Source organism: Equus quagga, chromosome 13, assembly GCF_021613505.1.
Source record: "Equus quagga isolate Etosha38 chromosome 13, UCLA_HA_Equagga_1.0, whole genome shotgun sequence".
Lineage (NCBI taxonomy): Eukaryota > Metazoa > Chordata > Mammalia > Perissodactyla > Equidae > Equus > Equus quagga.
In genome coordinates, this window is record NC_060279.1 from 87,929,613 (window position 1) to 87,947,388 (window position 17,776).

General features: G+C 48.0%; 1 protein-coding gene across 1 annotated transcript in view; it reads right to left on the bottom strand.

Moving 5' to 3' along the window:
* The window catches only part of LOC124250332 (sialic acid-binding Ig-like lectin 5), a 32,990-nt gene that overhangs the window by 13,493 nt on the left and 1,721 nt on the right, over positions 1-17,776 (bottom strand). The gene's annotated exons all lie outside the window — the stretch shown is intronic.

Sequence of the window (17,776 nt, forward strand, 5' to 3'; positions counted from 1 at the left end):
TCACAGGATCCATCCTGATCCTGACCCAGGACTTGGGGCCTCAGGGGAAAATTCACATCAGCAGCCATGTCCCCTGTGGGCTTCTACTCTTGTTCTGTATTGCTGACAACTCCACTTTTCTCAGGAGCCTGAAGGTGGATAGATACCTGGAGGGTCCAACCAGAGCTTCTGGGGGGAGTTGGGCTGGGCTGTGAAGGGAGATCCTGCAGCCTCAATGATGTATCCTGAGCCAGGGGCTCTGCAGAGACACCAGGAAGCCCTGGAAAGGCAACGACCACATGACCACTCATCCAACATTCACTCCACATGAATTTCTGGGGGCCCTTAGGTGAAGGCTACTGCACTAGACACTGAGAGCAGACAAAGCTCAGAAAAATCTAACTCTATTAGTCAGGGTAAAAGAAAAAAAGAAAACACTAAAAGATTTGGACTAAACTTAGTGAACTTAATCACAGCTCTGACACTTTTGAACTGTGAGAATATGAAGCTATTATTATACGCTTAGTTTCCAAACTGAGGGGGAGGTATTTATCACAGGTGTGAAACTGACACGCTAAGAGGCTTGCGAAGCCCCCACCACCTGCCCGGCACATGGGAAACACTAGACCCAAGACAATTCCCAACACAGGCACCCCAATAGGAAACCATTGTCAATCTGTTCAACTGCCAATCACTGAGCCTTCCACGTCCATGGGGACCCACAGAGAGGCTGACACTGACCCAATCATCCATTCCCAAAGGACCCAAACATTCACTGCCTAGAAAACAATGCAGTCAATTTCACAAGCCCCATTACTGACCCCCTAGACCTCTAGTTGGGTGGCTCCCATATGCCACCCTCAGCACCCCACTCTACTGATTTCAAAGGTCCCCAATCACTGAAGCACTGAGTGTGTCACAATGTGACCCTCAAAGTCCTCCAGTCGCTGAAGCTCCTGCTCCCCATCAGTCAGTCTCCTAGAGAACCCAAGCAGTGGATCACTTCCCCAACTTCCCCCAGTACCATCTCTGCGAGGTCAGTGGGAGCAGCCCCAGGGATGGTTCTCCAGAACCCGAGGACAGATGCAGGAAGCAACAGATCTGGACTCCCTGCTCCTGAGACAATCTGGATCCTCCTGCTGAGAGCAGACCACAGGGGCTGGTGGTTCCTCATCCACAGGCCTCTGTGTTACAGAGGAAACCATGGAGTGGCTGAGGAAAGAGCAGGAATTGGAGTAGTTTTGTGGGAAGAATGATTGGGGATCCATGGGGTGAATATCAGAGGTGTCCCCAGGATGAGTGATGGGGGAGATCTCTGAGTTAGTGATGGGAGTCTTTGAGGTGAGTGATTGCTTCAAGGGCATTGGTGGGGTGAGTGATGGGGGCCGTGTGAGGTGAATGATGGAGGGTCTTTTGGCTGAGTGATGAGGAGTCTGTGGGGGGAGTGATGCAGGCATGTTTCTCTGATTTAAGTTGGATAATTAGCTCATCAATTTTCACCCTTTTCTTGTGTTTTTCTGGATGTATGCAAGTATTTTTGTAACTGTTAAACTCTAAGTGCAGTTTTAATTCCAAGTTTTATGTCACTGGCTCATGAGACCTGTTCATTTGAGGACAGTGAACATCCATCTTAGGAGGGCCTTAAGATGTGCAACTTGGAGGAGATGAAGCTTGTCAAGCCTTCAGCACCAGCTTGGCATGTGGTAAACACTGAAAAAAAATCAGCAAGTTTCAGAGTCAGGTATCAAGTACCTTGTTAATTTTCACACGGCCCTGTCAGCTAAATATTATGATCATTACTATACTCATTTTGTGGACGACGAAACTGAGGCTCAATGCTGTTACATACACTTGCTTTAAGATCAAAAGAGAAGAACAGGGAATCAGTCCCACGTCAGCCTCGTTCTAAATCACACACAGTCGCTACTATCCCACGTGGTCCCCTACGTGGTCAGCTTCCAGAAACACCATTTCTGTTTCCTGTTGCCTTGAGGTAGCTCAGACGTTTGGGCGGCCTTATCTAGTGTGTCTATTCTGAGCCTCTGGACATTTCACTGCCTATCCACAACACATTACAAAGCCCTGCTGCTTCTGACAAAGACAAAAGTGAAATTCACCATAACCCACTCCCCACTGTAGCCTGGAAAATCTGCAGATCTGCACCAGGACCCCCAATCACTGACTATCTCCAATCTGTCCATAATGGGCTGACTCACAGATACAAATCAGTCGCTGACAGCACAGACGTTCATAAAACCCCAGTGAGTGGACCAAGACCACAGAGGAGCCCAAAATGCCCCTGAGTCGCTGACATGGCCCAAGCTCTGAAAATCATTAATCTATCTGATTGCTAATAACTGTGTCCCAGAGAGTACCATTCACTGATTTTCACAAATCCCCAACACAAGGACCAAAATACGGCACCCCAATAGAAAACCCCATCATTGGTCTGTTCAACTGCCAATCACTGACCTTAACCATGTTCACAGGGACCCAAAGACTGTCAACACTCACTACCAGAAACAATTCTGTCACAAACCCCCATCACTGATCCCCTAAACCTCCGATTAACTGGCTCCCATATGCTCACAATTACAGCTACCCTCAGCACCCCATGCTACCAACTCCCATAGATTACCACTCACTGCCCCCTGAGTGTATTATAACATGGCTCTCAAAGTCCTCTGGTTCCCTAAGGTAGCGGACTCTCAATCAATCATTAAACCCCACAGTCCCCGAGGTTCTGAATCACCCCCCTCCCAATGCTCTCCTGTATCACCCATTAAGGCCTTTTTTTTTCCTTGAGGAAGATTAGCCCTGAGCTAACTACTGCCAGCCCTCCTCTTTTTGCTGAGGAAGACTGGCCCTGAGCTAGCATCCATGCCCATCTTCCTCCACTTTATATGTGGGACACCTACCACAGCATGGTGTGCCAAGCGGTGCCATGTCTGCACCTGGGATCCGAACTGGCAAGCCCCGGGCCAGCAAGAAGTGGAACATGCAAACTTAACTGCTGCACCACCAACCGGGCCCTATTTAAGGCCTTCTTAAGGTAGATATTCAGTGTCCTCAAATGAGCAAGTCCCTAGGATCAGACAAGATAAAAACTGGTATTAAAGTACACTTGGAATTTAAAAATTACAAAAATACTATATACAGCAATTACAAAATATACATAAATAAAATATACAAGGCAAGGTTGAAAATTAATGTGCCTATCATCCAAACTAAGTTACAGAAAACACTCCTTTCACACAACTCTCTGACCCCTCTTCACTCATCCTAAATGCCCCATCCCTCACCCAGGTGACCTCCCATCACTCACCCCAGAGACCCCCCATCACTCACACCAAAACTGCCTCCCCCGTAAGTCTCCCCATGAAATCCTCATTCCACACCCCAATATGACATCCCATCAGTGAGCCCACAGAACTCCCATCACAACCACCCCATGTCACCTCAGCTTCCCTTAAACGCTGTATGGGTGAGAAACTAGTGGCGGCATCAGTGAACTCACATCTCTGGGCCACTTCCAGTCTGTCCAGATTCCTCACATGACGTCTCTGGCACGTTTACTGATGCACACGCCCACTACAACTTTTGAAGCTACTCTTTGCCAAGAGTTATCATGGCGCTTGGCAGGGCTTCTCTATTTCCATCACTTTTGTTCAGTGGTTTTGTCAGGTGAATGACATGGCTGTGCCCAAATTGAGCTCTTTATTGGAGGCCGCCACCTTCAAAGAAGTGTCATTCCAGACAGCCAGGGAAGGCACTGGGACTCTCACAGAGCAGTCTTCGGGCCATTCCATACTGGCAGGGAGACGTACTATAGATACAGAGACAGAAAACGAGAGGGAGGGAGAGAGAGAGTGAGAGAGAGATCTTTCTAGAAAAAATTCAAATTGCATACTCCGAAAAATGACTCTTTTTTTTACATTTTCTCAATGACTCGAAGCCTTTTTATTTCTGAACTACTAAGGAATTCACTGTCTCTAATTGTCCTTTTGAAAATTTTATTGTCATCCTACTGTGGACAGCGATAGCAAAATGGAGTGACATACGTCAAGCCTTCTAAAGTGGAGCTGGGAGGCCATTAAGGAAATGGGGCTCATGCACACACACCACGTCTCTACTCAGATGGAATGTAACTTTTGAACTATGCCTCACTGTAGTCATCTCGACCTTCTTCCAAGAAATATGCTTACTCCCATAACAAGAACTTTTTGCCTTAGAGATGGCCTTAGCAGCCAGCCATGTGTAGCCCAGGAAGTAATAGTTGTTGTTCGTGCCAATCACAACCTTGCAAAACAACCTGAGTGATTCATCACTCTTTGTCTTTATAAACTGGCAGCTTCCTTGTCTTCTTTGTAACACATCTTTGGGTGCCTGCCTGAATCTGTGTCTCCTGAATTACAATTCTAATTGTCCAAATAAATATCTGCTGTTTGAACTGTAGTGGACTTTTCCTTGGTGGACACTGCAAAAACAGAAACCAGTTTAAAAGGCAAAGTGTTTATTTGGGATCAACGAATTGCAATTTGGGGACCACAGGCGCATCCTGGTGTATATTGGCCCCTTCCTGGTACCAGTAGCTGTGAGATTGAGTAGACTCAGTCCAGTTATTCTGGGGGTGGAAGAAAGTGCAGGGCACCTGCGCACACAGACCTTCCTGCACCGTCATGGACTTCTGAACTTGCAGCTGTAATTTCATATCCTGAGCTATGGACCCTGGAGGAAATGAGGGTCAGCCACAGCCCCTGTCCCACCGGCCTCCTCTTCCCCTGATCCACGCACCTGCCCACAGAGGGGGCAGCAGCAGCTGCTGCATCTCTGAGACAGAGGGTTCTGGACATCCGTCCTGTGTCTGAAAAGAGAATGCGGCGGGTGGGAGGGGGGCTGTGGGGAGACCCACAGGAAATTGGGGAGGAGCATGTGACCTTGGCCTTTCACAGAAGAGGAACTGCAGGCTAGAGCTTGTCTTCCCTCTGGACAGAGCGGGTGGACGTCCCACAGCCAAGAGACCGAAAGACCCACCCAGAGGGAAGCAGACAAGGAGCAGGCCCCGTGTCTTCCCTCCACCTCCAGTGATTCTGTCCAGCACGGGAGCCTGGACCTGGGCCGTGGGTCCTGCCCGCCAGGCCTCTGGACCTCGGTGGAGGCCGGTCCTGGCCTGTGAGGGGGCAGCAGGGGCCTCTGAGTCCTCCACGGCGTGAGAGACGGATGTGTGAGTGTTCTGAGTGCTCCCGCCCAGGCTGAGGTGCTGTTGGTGCCCCTCAGTTTGCACTGGGTAGTGGTCACTTCCTGACCTGGCCCGAGAGTCACCATGTGGTCTAGACCTGTGGTTCTTAACCAGGAGTTTCTGCCCTGTCCACCCTCCCCCCCAACGGGGGACATTAGGCGATGTCTGGATACATTTGATTGTCACCACTTGAGAAGACAGTGGGACTGGCATCTAGCTGGTACAGGGCTGGGAGTGGCTCAGGGCGTGGCCCTCCAGGACGTTCTGATCATCTCTTATTCACCCCATGGATGAAGGGGGATTCCTACCCGAGGGTTATGGGGATGGCTGAGCATCTGACACCCAATACTGAGCAAACGAGATCAACAGCTGTTCACTGGTCACGCAGACGCACTGCCCAGGGGAGGAGGACACCTCACCATGCAGGCCCCATGAGGGCTGCACTCAGGAACGGAGTGAACAAGCAACTCTGTGGGAGGCCGGCTCTGCAGTCACGAGAAGCCACGGGGACCTCTGGCTCCTGCGGGAGGATTTGATGGGCTTGTTTGAATAATTCCACGGGCTGACAGGGAACTAGTCAGCTCGGGCTTCTGTAACAAAATGTCACCCACTGGGGGCTTAAACAACGGAAACTTATTTCTCACAGCTGTGGAGGCGAAAAGTCCAAGATCAAGGCATCAGCAGACTCGGTTCCTGGTGAGAGCCCGCCTCCTGGATTACAGACAGAGGCATCTCCCTGTGTCCTCACGTGGCCTTTCCTCTTTGCAGGCACATGCTGAGGAGAGAGAGAGAGATCAACTCTTTTTCTTCCTCTTCCTATAAAGCCACCAAGCATAGAACTCCATCCTCATGGCTTCATTTAATCTCATTTATCTCTGAAAAGCTCTGTCTTAGAATACAATCAACACTGGTTGTTAAGGCTTCAACACATGAATTAGGGGAGTACAAATAACGCTCCATAGAATTCAGGTTCCATGGGGTCCCCACATCCCATCCTTGGCCTCTTTGTAAGAAGTTCCATAGCTGTCACATGAAAAGACAACAAGCCACAGAAGTAATTACATTCTGCATTTCCTCTTTCCACTCTGAGGAAATATGTCCCATTCTCCATCATCCTGGTGTTGGCGATGCTCTAAGCACAGTTATGTTTCCCTGGTCCCCTGAGGAGGTGGAATCGTCTGAGTCTCGACCTGCAGTGTGTGGTCTAGGTAGGTCATGGCCACCGGAGCATCCTGACCAGGCTGGTCCCTGTTCTGGAACCAGAAGGCACAGGCAGGTGTGGGCTTGTTCCTCCATCTCAAGGACAGGAGATGGTGCAGGGCACAGGGATGCATAAGTCCTCCTGTATCGTCAGGGACTGATTCACTTCCAGCTTGAAATCCAGACACTCAGGCAGGGACTGTGTGGGTGAGAGGCTCGGCCTCAGCCCCCCGCCCTACCTCTCACCCCAGACCTCAGAGGCAACTGCAGCTCTGGAATGGGAGGGGTGAGCTCTTTTCTGGGGTTGCCTGGTGTCTAGGTTCCCTCTTTCAAGGAATCAAGAGCTACAGGACCAAGAGGAAGCCTGACAGGAAGTGTGTGTGTGTGTGTGTGTGTGTGTGTTTGTGTGTGTGTGTGTGATATCATGTATGTTCACTGAAGAGGAACCCCTGATCTGCTCTCTATCAGAGCTCGGCTGTCTTGGGAGAACGTGCTCACTTCTTTATATTTCAGAGAGGGCACTGCAGTCCAGAGAGGGCAACAGACACACCCCAAGACACTTGGGAAACTAAGACCAGTTCCCCATCTCCTGGCTGCCTGCCCATGTCCTGTCCTTTGGCACCTGCTTTCTGTACCAGGGACCAAGGCCATCCTGGGCAGGTATCAGAGAGTCACTGCTTGTGATCACGCTGGCACATTAATCCTGCTAAGAAGCAGAGAAGAGAGATGGGAACATGGGTCTCTCTGACCAAAAATCATGCTCCAAATTATCACGTGCATTTAGCACACAGAATCCACCCATCTCCTCGGCCGTGTCACCACCCTTTCTCCATCACCACACAAGGACAGGGCTGGGCACAGAGCATGTGCTCAGTACAGCTTTCCATGAACGAATGCTTGAATAAATGGATGGAACCTGTTCCAAACTCTTCTAACTCATAGTGCAAAACTGCTGGGGATCTGGCACCCACGTCAGGCTTTTTCTTACAGATGCTCTTGCTTCGGGCAGCACCTCCTCTGGTCAAGGCTCACATGTGTGGCTGTTTCTCTTGCTTTACACAAGCTCTGAGCAGCTTGTACGTGCGCGTCCAGAGCTGCCTGACATCATGCAGAGGGCAGAGTTCTGTCTGTCTGTGGCTTGAAGAGCGATGTGTGTTTGGTACCAGAGCAAGATTTGCTTTGTATCAGTGTGCAGTAAGATTTTGCTGCAAAATTTCCTGTGTAGAGCCACGAACAGCCCTCCTCTCTCTGCAGAGCTTCCTGGAATGCTGCCTCTTAACGACCTCCCATCCAATGCTGAGCAAGCCAACAGAGAACCTACTGTGAAACCCCAGCACACCAGACCAGGATGAACGAGCGTTCTTGACTGTTGAGACCGCCTTCCTGTGGGCATCTGCAGAGGGGGAAATTCAGGCTGTGGCCACCAGAGGGCAGTAATGACTCTGCAATTTCTTGTCCTCAAACTGAACAGCTATTGGAATCAAGTGAAAGGTCATCTGACATTTGTGTAATTAGCCTAAAATGGTCCCAATAAATGAGTGAAGCATTTAGTGTCAATCAATTGCTGTTGTAAACGCTTTACTTACAGTAGATCCTGAGCCTTTTGAAGACGCCCTGAGGTGGGTGGTAATGATCCCTTTCCATCGTACCAGTGTGATGATGAGTTTCACAGATGTGATTTCACTTTCTTTTTTTTAAAACAGGGTCTTTATGGTATAACTGATATGTGAAAAACGGCACATATTTAATCTGTACAGTTTGATGAGTTTGGACAAAGGCACACTCCTGTGAAACCATGACCACAATCAGGTAAGTAACACACCCATTACCTCTCAAAATTTCCTGCATCTCCACGTTTTTTCGTTTTTTGTTTGTGTGTTGCTGTAAGAAAACTTAACATGAGCTCTACCCTCTCGACGAGTTTTTTAAGCGCACGATACAGTATTGTTAACTATAGGCTCTATGTTGTACAGCAGATCTCTAAAACTTGTTCATCTTGCACAAAACTGAAACTTTATACCCATTGAACCACAAATCCCCACCCCCTCCCTCCAGCCCTGGCAGCCACCCCTCTATTCTCCGCTTCCACGGATCTGACTATTTTAGATCCTTCGTTTAAGGGGAATCACGGAGCATTTGTCCTTCTGTGACTGGCTTATTTCACTTAGCAAAATGCCTCACAGAAAATGCTTAAGAGAGTGCTTCAGGTTGAAAGGATCTTAAACAGCAACATGAAAGCATATGGAAGTTTAAGTTTCTGTGGAAAAATTAAATAGACAGAGAATACTGCAACACGGTCATGGCGTTGTGTAAATTACTTTTAACTTTAGTATAAAAGTGAAAAGGCAAAAGTATTAAGGATAGCAATGACTAACACAATTTGCTAATGGGGACACAATATAAAAAGATATAAATTGCGATATCAGGAACATAAAGTGTTGGGAGGAGAAAGGGTAGAGTTTTTGTTTTGTATGAGATTGAAGTTGAGTCGTCATCAGCTTAGAACAGGCTGTTAGGACCCTGGGCTAGTCCATGATCTCACTTTAAAGAGCAGATCCCCCTCGTGCTGCTGTTGGAGCCGGGATTTGAATCTCATCTTCCTGTCTCTGGAGCATCTGTTTTTAACCATATTCTCCAAATCCCCAACCTCACAAAGGAAAATATACAGTGAGGGACAAAATGTGGATTGGAGTCAGTACTGGCTTGTCCACCAGGTCTGGGCTCCTGTCTTATTTCTCTCTGCCTCCTGAGTCCCTTTTGTATTCAGGACATCATTTGACCTGACTGTAGATGTGGCTGGATTCCAGGGTTCATATGAAGGAAGGACCCCTCTCTCTCCTTGCTTTTTGTGTGTATTGTTGTTGCTGCAAATTATATGAGCCTGGTCTTCGTTCTCAAATTCATAAAGGTAGAACCTGTGATGTCCGCTTTGCAGATGCAGACCCCAAGGCCCACAGAGATGAGGTAATTTTCCCTGAGAACCTGGAGTCTGTGCCCCTCCCCCTGCCCCATGGCGCCCCCTTGCGGCTGTGCCTCCATCTCCACATTCCCGGCCCGGTTAGGGTGCCCTCTGCTGCTCAACCAGAGAGTTACCGGGATCACTGCGCCGGTCTCCTCCCTCCATCCGTCTCCTTCAATGCATCCTCTTTCACCACCAACAGCTTCCCGACGCCTGGCTCCGACCCTGTCACTCAGAGACCAGTCTATCTCAAGATTTACAGTCTCACTACATGGGAGTGATAAATGGGAGACACTATTATTAATGATATTAACAATGTTAATGTTAATATTATTATTTTTCCCCATTCCACTCCCTTCTTCTCTGAAAGCTAATGGGGTCTCCTACCTCTTTCCCTCTCCATCCACTTATTACCGCACCCCCATGAGGATGTAGACCAAGATTAGGGTTGCTGCTTTTCACGACTTCATGGCTCCCCCTGGTGGTCTGACGCACTGAGGGTGATGGGGTTGGCTCAGACAGGACCACAAGGATGGGGGCTGGGGGTCGTCAGTAAGATCCCAGCTTAGCATTCCGTCTGGTCTCCAGGCCTGATCAACAGGGAGGAGTGGATGTTTATTAGCGTCTCCTTTGGCTGCACTGGGCAGAACCTTGCCCTGGGAAGGGCTCTGACCTTTTGCTCTCTTGATAATAAGGTACAAAGCTGGGCTCCTTGAGACTGCTCCCTAGGCTGGCACCTGCCCCCAGGGGAGCACTGGGGCTGGCTAAGGGGAGCTACACCCGGTACTGACATGTCTTTCTGGAGGGTGTCAATTCCCCAACATCTGTGAGAATCTTAGTTTACACCTGTTCAAGGGCTGACGATGTAGGAAGCCCACCGCTCCTGATTAAAGAGACAGGGTTTCAGATGAGATGTTTCAGGTTATAGGGGATCCAGGATGCAAGGGGCAGGCCCAGCTCTGGGGTCTGTATGAGGGAAGGAGAATGTGTCTCTGAAGCCTGAGATGTGTTCCGAGCCTGCAGTCACCTCCTGAGGGCAGGATCCTCACGGGTTCTCACTGCATTAATGCTTGGATTCATGCCATGGGCTCTGAATGACACCAGGTCTGCCATATTGGTCCTGGTTGCTTGGACCAAGTGTTATTGGCCATGGACAGTCTGGATAGAGGGAGGGACACTTTTCTGCAGTGACTTGGCACAAAGCTGTATGTGATGAGGATGCTCCATGTTGAGTGTGGCCAAGTAGATCCAATCAGGTGCTCCCTGTGGTGGAGGCTGCTGGTCTCCTGGCACTATCCATCCCCCCTTTTCCCTTACTAATAAGGACACAAGCCCTGCTGACACCTTGATTTCAGTCCCATAAGACCCATTTTAGACCTATAGAGTTGGAAAATAATAAATTCATGTTTTAACCCATTAAAGTGTAGAAACAGCAAACTAAAACCAATGCTTAAGATGACTTGGTACATTAGTGAAACAAGTTAGCCTTACAAATACAATTTAGAACACTCAATCAAACCAGCCATTTGTGACTTGTAGACTTATGTTGAATGGCATAAGAGAGTTTTATTAGTAAAAAATATCAGGATGTTTAAAAGAATCTGAATCTCTCTATTGATATGTTTAATTAATTAGATTCATAGGGTAATTTATGTACCTGCAAAGATTTTGTAGAGTGTTTTTCTTTAAAACTCTAAACGCAGTTCAAAATGTTTATGAGAATATAACTACGTTTGTTAAATGTCACTGAGTTATTAAAAAGACTTTTATTCTGTCCACATTCATTTGACCATCTACGAGTATCAAAGTTTATTAGATCTATAACATGCTTTGTAAATTGAACTTTAAAGCTTTAGATTAACTAGATTCTTGGGTTCATACATGTAACAAACTGTATTGATTTGAGAGACCAACATGACCACAGACAGACTGCTCTGTGCATGGTTACCGTCCTCGGGCTTCTGAAACGCTCACACAGACAAAACAGCAGGGGGGTCCCCTACAACCACCCCAGACATCTGTTTCTTCCTTCCCCATTCGTATAAACTTTCAGGAAGGCCCATTTGCAGAATTCTGGTAGAACCACAATGTGTGGGAGTTTGGTGAGACTCGGCGTGAATGCAGGTAAGTGTGTTCTGTCTGAGACTGAGAAACTGGGGGTGCAAATGACCCCAAGAGAGGTCACACTTTCCCTTTGAGCTGGAACTTGCTTTGAATGCAGAAAGAAGACAATGACATTCTAAGAAGCACAAATGATCAAGGGGTCCTATCGAATCCTTTGGTATCATGTTACCTCCCTGCCTTGGCCAACCACTCATGCTGAAAACGATGACACGGAAGGCAGGGGAGAGAGAGGGCAGCCAGAATTCCTTCTCCATTTAGTCCTTCCTTGCTCATCAGGAAGTGAAGGTGGAGCACGTCAGTAGAAGGTGTGTGTATCAGGAAGTGAAGTACAAACAGTTGAGTTACTGAGGAGTGTTGTGGACTGAGTTTCCTTCCTCCATAAGATTCATCTGTTGAAGTCCTAACCCCCAGCCAGGACCTTTAAAGAGGTAACTAAATTAAAATGAGGTCTTTAGGATGGGCTCCAATCCAATAGGATAGGTGTCCTCATAAGAGGAGATTAGGACTCAGACACACAGAGAAGACCACGTGAGGACACAGGGAGAAGATGGCCATGTATGAGCCAAGGAGAGAGACCTCAGACAGAACCAACCCCACTGACACCTCGGTCTTGGACTTTTAACCTCCAGAACTGTGAGGAAATAGATTTCTGTTGTTTAGAGCCACCCAGTCTGAGGTACTCTGTGTACACCCAGAGATACCCAGGTCTTCATCCCTGGACCCTGCAAATGTTCCCTTCTAAAGAAGAAGGTTCTTTGCAGATGTGATTAAGGTGAGGATCTCGACCTGCGGAGATGATCCTTGACTATCTGGGCTTGTGCCTGAGTCTGGTCGCAAGTGTCCTTCTGAGAGAGAAGTAGAGGGTGATGTTCTACGCACAGAGGAGGATGAGCACTGTGACCTCACACACAGAGTGATGTGGCCACAAGTCAAGGAGTGCCGGCCGCACAATCATCCTGAAGAAGTCAGAAGTGAATTCTCTCCTCGAGCCTTCTGAGGGGGTGCAACCAACCAAGAACTTGAGTTCTGCCCATCATCACTGATTTTGGATGATGGGGTTAAGGTCACATTACCCCAAGTTGTGGTACCTTTGCACATTGAATATTTCAAGATGAAGGAGTTTGAGAAATGGCGTGTGCAGCAAGGACCTTCTCTTGAAGCAGGTGATAAACCCTCACTGAGAGGTGTCCTCCCTGTACCCAGGGGAAAGGAGCATCTTATCTCCCAAGACCAAGGGACACAGAGAGGAATCTGAAGGAACAGGCCTTGCTCAGTTTCCCCCAGTTTACTGCACTGAGCCCACACTCTTTGTCCTATCATATCTCTCTATGATTCTCCACTTTGCATCAAATCTAGCAGGAAAATACTCAGTTTTAATGACTAAATCAAGTCTTTATTTCCTTATGAAGGCTCCTGTACCACACTAAACTTACATTAAATGTTTTTGTATGCATTTTTGCTTGTCAATCTGTCTTGTGTTACAGGGGTCCCAGTCGAGAACTTGCAAGGACAGAGGTAAAGTATTTTTCCTTCCTTCCATGAATTTCTGGCCTCAAGCACTGTGAGAGAATAAGTTTCCTTTGTTTTAGATACTGAGTATGTAGTCATTTGTGTCAGTGGCCCCAGGAAGATAATACAGGTTGGAAATCAGAGAGATGTTGTCTCCTGGGAGAATGCAGAGAAAAACAGAGAAAAGTCCTCCATCGCAGACCCATTCCTCCGCTCCTCTTTGCAGCTCTGCTCCTCAAAGTGTTTTCTGTACCCACTCTTCCCACGTCCCCTCTTCCAATTATCTCCTGAACATGCTTCCACCAAGTCTGCACCCCTTTCCCGCCTCTCCATTCAAACTGCTGTGTGGGGATCACCAAGGACAAATGTGATTCTTGTGTCCTTCCCTTCTCTGTGTGTTGTCAGCCCCTTTGTGCCTCATCTGTTGTCATCACTTACATGGCTCTACACTCTCACATCTCCAGCCCAAACCCCACTCCTGATCTCCAGACATTCATATCCAACTGTCTCGTTGACATGCTCAGTTGGTTGTCAAGTGGCTTCTCAGAAAAAACATCCCCCTTGCAAACCCTACTCTCTGACGTCCTCCATGGAACACAGCTCCATCCTTCCAGTTGCTCAGGGGGAACATTTTGGCACCATCCTTGCTCCTCTGTCTCCCTCACTCCCCACATCCTTTAGAAAGCCGTGCTACTTCCATCTTCATAATACATCTAAACCAAAACTTTCACTCTCCATTCCACTCCCTGGTTCAAGTCACCGTCACCTCCTGCCTGGAGAACTCAGTAGTCCCTTCCCAATCTCCATGTTGCTGCTGTGGACCCTTCTGGCCTTTTCTGGACAGAGAAGCCATGGGGACGCTCTGAAAATGAAAGTTCAATCACATCCTCCACGGCTTCCAGATTCTTGCATTTCCTTCAGGGCCTCACAGTCTGCACCAGCACGTGGTCAGCACCATCCTCCCAGCTTCTCCCCTCCCTGTGCCTCCCTCTGCTGTCAAACTTCTTCTTTCCATTTCCCCAACACACCAAGCGTGCTCGGCCTCAGACTCTTCCACTCACTGTTCTCTCTCTTCATTTTCCTGCATAATTTTCTCTCAGGCAAACACAGAACCTGCTTTCTTACCTTCTTAGTCTTTGCTCCAACATCACACCTCACACTCTCAGATGTAGAAAATTGCCCCAAAGATGTCACATCCTTTCTCTGCATGATTTTTCCCCAAACAGACATTACCATCCAACATGCCCCAATGTTATCTCTTACTTATTTATTTGATTTCTATCCTTCTTGTCTCCAAAATTTCAGCTTCTTGATAAGAGATTTTGGATACTGTGTTCACCGTGGCACCCCCGGCACCAACAACAATGTAGGCACATAGTAGGTCTTCTATAATTCTTGCTCAGGAGTCTGTAATAAATGACTTAATGTCACTCTGTCGAGGTCCATACAATGATTAATACACACACACACACACACGTGTGCACGCACACACACACTGAGTGACATTTATGACTGAGCCTGAGCAGGACTTGGAGAGGCAGGAATGGGGAGGGAAGGGCATTGCAGGAGAAAGAACTGCATATGCAAAGTCTCACAGTCACAGAGGCCTGGGCCTGACTGGGGGAGGAGATATTGTCAGATGCAGGGAGAGGGAGGAATCTGGGGGAGACAGTCCAGAAGGGGACAGTTCCCGCAAGGCCTTCAGATCCATCCTGTGGTGTTTGCCGCTCGGTCTCTGGCCACGGAGAGAGTACGCAGCTGTTCATACTGTACATTGAGTGGATGAGAATGCCGTCTGGAAACACACTCTAGAGGCCTGTGTTGAGGCGAGAGATGGAGGAGAGAGGTTACATGGGTTCAGAGACCTGGGGAAGAGACGAGGCCCCAGGAACAGCAGGTCAGGATGAGGAGGAGATGGGCAGCAAGATAGTTGTGTTGGAGGAAGGATGGTCAAGACTCATAGACGATTGGATCAGGGGGTTGAGAGGGAGGTAAACTGCGGAACCCCACCCTGTTCTGGCCTTAGAGATGGGCCCACAGTGTCATCACTGTGATGGGGACCGCAGCAGAGAAGTGGGTTTTGGGAGGAAAGTGGCAGCTCCTCTTTGAGCATCCTGAGTGGACCAGTCCCGGGGGAGGTATGTGGTGGGATGTTGGGCGGTGAGACACCCGGGTCACTCACCTGAGGGATTAACCTGGGATGGGGTTTGCGTCCTTTGTGCCCCCTGTGGGCCTCATCACCTTCCTCCTGCAGGACCTCACTCTGAGAGAAGAGACCAGGGTCTTTCAGTCTGGTCGGATAGTGGCTCAGCGGGCAGCGGGCTCCCCCTCTCTTCCCTGTTCATGGGCTGGAGGGTGACTGAGGTGGGAGGGGGCAGGTCTGGCTCCACAGACCTTCTTGAGCACACAGGTGCCTCCCATCCTGGACACTCTGTGGGCGGGCAAGATGGCTGCCAGTGTAGTTCCTCCCTCACCCCGCCCCCATCAGCCTCCTGCCTGCCCCGCCCCTTGACCCCTTCAGGACCCTCCAGCACTGGTTTTGGGACTAAGCCACTTGTCCTCTGCCATCCCCCACCTCCCCTTCCCTCTGGGACAATGCTCACGCGAGGAAGATGAGGCAGAGGAGGAGGAGCAGGGTCTTCACAGCTGCTTCCCCGATGGCCACCAGAACCACCTCCAGCCCGGGCCCTGATCTCCCTGCGGGAAAGTGGGATGAGGATGGACCCACCTGCTCCACGGCTATCCCTGTCCTTCCAATCCCAGCAGGACTCTGGATGTTGGTTCTCCAGCCCCTCCTCCATCACGGGATGTGGGACCACCTGTGCCTGGACCTCACCTGACCCCAAGTCCTGACTGTCCAGCAGTTGACCAGAGAAAAGTTGCATAAGTTGGACTCCATTCAAAGGATAAAGTTTTGTCTGTTAATTGACGCTATCGCAAAAGTGTAAAGAGAACACGTTGAGTAAGAGAAAATATTTGCAAATCATTGATCTTATACGAGTGAGGTATCCAGAATATGTAAAGAAATTTTACAATGCAAAAACAAAAAAGGAAACAGTCCAATCAAGTAATGAGCAAAGGACTTGAAAAATAATTCTCCAAAGAACATATACAAATGGCCATAAATCCATGAAAATATTAACGACATCATTAGTCATTATGTAAATGCAAATCAGCCCACGATGAAACACCCCTTCACACCCATTCATTGTTAGTGCTGTGGAGTCGATTCTGATACCTAGCGACCCTGTGTGCAGAATAGCGAACTCTGACCAGTCTTTTTGCGCCATCTTCTCACCTTGCAGCGCTGGATTATACAAAGCTACACTGCCTTTCAAAAGGTTTTCATGGCCAAATTTTTCAGAAGTGGGTGGCCACTTCCTTCTTCCTGGTCTGTCTTAGATTGGAAGCTCCGCTGAAACCTGTCAACCACGGGTGACCCTGCTGGTATTTGGAATATCAGTGGCATAGCTTTAAGCATTACAGCAACACGCATCCGCCACAATGTCATAACCGGCAGATGGGTGGTGTGGTTCCCTGACCAGGAAAGGAACCCGGACCGCAGCGGCATGAGCACTGAATCATAACCGCTAGACCAACTGGGCTGGCTCTTCACATCCCCCAGGAGGCTATAATGTCTTTTAAAAAACAAAGAAAATAATATTGGCAAGGATGTGGAGAAATTGGATCCCTTGTACATTGCTGGTAGGAATGTAAAATGGAGCTGCCACTGTGGAAAATAGTCTGGCATTTCCTCTAAAATTAAACTTAGAAACTACCGTTTGACCCAGCAATTCCACTCCTAGGTAGGCATATGCCCCAGAAAACTGAACACATGTTTGTACAAAAGCGTTATAGCAGCATTATTCACAATAGCCAAAATGTGGAAACAACCCAAATGTCCATTAATTGATCAACGGATGAACAAAATGTGGTACATCCATACAATGGAATATTATTCAGACAGAAAAGAAAAAATTACTGATACATGCTTCATGGATGAACCTTGAAAACATTTTGTGAAGTGAAAGAAGGCAGACACAAAAGGCCACGTTTTGTTCGATTCCATTTATATGAAATATGCAGAATAGGCAAATCCATGGAGACAGAAAGCAGATTAGAGGTTGCAGGGGCCAGGGGAGGGGAGAATGGAGAGTGACTGCTTCACAGGCACAGGGTTTCTCTTTGTGGTGATGAAAATGTTGGGTTGATGGAACTAGATGGTGGTGATGGTTGGACAGCATTATGAATATACTAAAAGGCACCTATTAGACACTTGAAAATGGCTCTAATAGTGATTATATTTTTAGTGAATTTTTCCTCAATAATAAAATAATGTGTGAATTTAAAAAAAAATTTATATAGAGCAACCGACTTTCACCTGTTACTGGCAAAAGTCAAAAGGTTTCACCCCATGCTGGTTCGCAGAAAACACACACTTTCAGCTCCGATGTTGGGAACGTAAACTTGTCCACTTTTGATGGAGAAAAACTTGGCAATATTTCTCAATATAGAAAGAGTATATGATCCAGCCATTTTGCTTTTAAAAACGTATTCTGCAGTCATAAATACACACACACGTCTGAAAGGAGATACAAGATTACTGATTGCAGCATTTCTGTTGGTAGAAGAACTTAATGCCATGATTTTTCCATTAGTAGAAGATGTGCACAGAGTCAGTATCCATCCAGGCCGTGGAACACTCCACAGTTACAGGGAGGAGCGAGGACAGTCTGTACTGCTGACATCAAAGGACCCCTAATATT